General features: G+C 35.0%; 1 protein-coding gene across 1 annotated transcript in view; it reads left to right on the top strand.

The window, feature by feature from the left end:
• The window catches only part of LOC106874088 (globin-like), a 66,781-nt gene that overhangs the window by 56,999 nt on the left and 7,217 nt on the right, over positions 1 to 2,565 (top strand). The gene's annotated exons all lie outside the window — the stretch shown is intronic.

Raw genomic sequence — 2,565 nt, 5'->3', positions numbered from 1 at the left:
GGTATAATAAAAAAATATTCAGACAAATACATAACAAAAACACCAGGACTTACAAATATATATAACATACAGAAAATTGCACTACTGGGTATTGCACACATTCTACGCAAAACACTTTCAATACAGTAAACATAAGAGCACCACAGCAAACCACAGCACATACCCAAGGCGCACAGAGCTGCGCTCGGTAGTGAAGTGAAAGCACGTTATAAAAATAAAACTACTGAACAACAATAATAATAATAATAATAATAATAATAATAATAATAATAATAATAATAATAATAATAATAATAATAATAATAGAGAACCATTGCTATTATTGTTGTTGCTCTCGCTATTAAAAGCTACAAGTATTTTAACATTAATAAAGTTTGCTATTTTCTGCATATTGGGTTCACTGCAGCGCTCCCGTGTACACACGAGTATACTGACAGGCTAATTCACTAATACAAAAATACACTAACATTTTCCTAGAAACAAACTTATAAAGCTATCCATACAAATTCACTCATACGAATATCGATAGATTAACAACATGTACGCATATATTTATACAAGCATGTATGCAACTGCACACTCTTTTACACATACACAATCTAACACGTGCACATACGCATAAACATACAATGACACATAGGCATACACATAGTCATGCAGGCAACCAACAACAAAAGCATAAAAGCAACAAAACAACTAACAAAGAAACTCCTTGAGGCAATTGTAAATGATTGATGCAATTTTTTAAAAAATTGTAACACAGAAAACAAAATGGTGTACCTCAATCTGTCCGAATTTTTCGTTATCATGAAAATAGTTTAGTTACAGCTTGAGGCTAAACGAACTGATAGAAGTAAAATAGATGACTACAATACTAAAATACAAGAATGGAAACTATCTTTATGGAATTTCTGTGATGTGGATTGTAAGAGCGAGATTGCTTTTTACAAATGCAGGACATATTTTGTTATACACTTTTGGGGATTGTTTTTAACGGCTAAGGTGAAGAATTTACGCAAGAAGAATCTTGTACGCTTCAGTGGGTATATACGCGGGGGTGGGTGTGTGTGTGCGTGTGTGTGTGTGTGTCTGCACGCGCGCGCGCGTGTGTGTGCTTTCATTTATATGTGAACGTGCGTAGTATATTTTCTTCGTATGTGTGTGGCAAAAAAACAAGCACTGTATACATAGCTTTGTATGTAGATATGCTATTGCAAGGCTGTATTTGCGTCTGTATATGTGTCTGTGTGTGCTTATGTGTGAGCATGGGAGCTGAATCTATGGGCGTGTGCATGCGCTGGATGGGTGTATGTGCGTACGTGTTGCATGTTTCATGTGGTGTCATGCATAAAAGGGTGTTTGAATGAATCTCGACAGAATACATGCGTAAATGTGATGGCTACAATGTTCTGGGGGAAGCGTGTGAGAGTTTGAGTATGTACATAGGAATTTGTGTCTCTGAATATATAAAGATAGGTTTCTGCAAAACATAGGTGTGCGTGTGTGTGTCTGAGTGTGTGTCAGTGTGTATGTCTGTGTACATGGATGTATATGTATGTATGTATGTGTGTGTGTGTGTGTATGTATGTATGTATGTATGTATGTATGTATGTATGTATGTATGTATAAGCGTGTGTGTGTATGCATATACAGGTAGATAGATAGACATATTGGTGTTTGTATATCCGTATGTATGTATGTATGTATGTATGTATATATGTATGTATGTGTGTATGTATGTATGCATGTATGTATGAATGTATGTATGTATGTTTGTATGTATGTACAGCGAGTATTTCTGTGACTATGAATCAGTTTCTACGTGATATCATGTGCATCTGTGTTTACATGTGTATGCATGGAACAAATATGGCTGTCTGCATTTATGTAGAAATGTATGGATATTATCGGATTTGTGTGTGCAACCATAAATAAATAAGCAAGCATATGTGCCTAAATGTAAAAATGCATGTAGATGTCCATCTAATTGTATTTGCAGATATATATCTTACTTTTAATGTGTGATGATTACATCTATGCATATGTGTGTTCGTGTGTACACACGTTCTTTACAGACCTGCGTATGTTTTATTTTAGAGTGTTCGTTTCTGTATAGACTTGAGTTTATGCAGATATGAGGTAAGAAAGTAAGCGGAACTATTTCCCTATGCATGTCCTTTCATATTCCTCATACAACGGAATCCCATAAGCCATAAATTGCAAGTAATTTACCCACAGTCACACGGCAGAAGTACTGAGAAAAACATTGCTCAACTAAGTGGCTTTTATCACACATAAGACTACAATGAAATGAGAGAAACAAAAGCCTTTATACATCAAACAACCGAAAAATATCCCTTATTTTACAAATATCAAATTTGTAGAACCTTCTTACTTGCCCTTTTTCAACCCCCTCAGAAACACTACCGATTTAAAAATATGTCCATATCTGTTGTTCCATATATATTAAACAAAATTTAATCCATATTCTTCTCATAATCTTACACACACACACACACACACACAAACACACACACACACACACACACACAATCACACACGCAC

The sequence above is a fragment of the Octopus bimaculoides genome, chromosome 1 (genome assembly GCF_001194135.2).
Source record: "Octopus bimaculoides isolate UCB-OBI-ISO-001 chromosome 1, ASM119413v2, whole genome shotgun sequence".
NCBI classification, from domain to species: domain Eukaryota; kingdom Metazoa; phylum Mollusca; class Cephalopoda; order Octopoda; family Octopodidae; genus Octopus; species Octopus bimaculoides.
The sequence above is the reverse complement of the archived record's forward strand: the minus strand, read 5'-3'. Positions and strand labels throughout refer to the sequence as shown.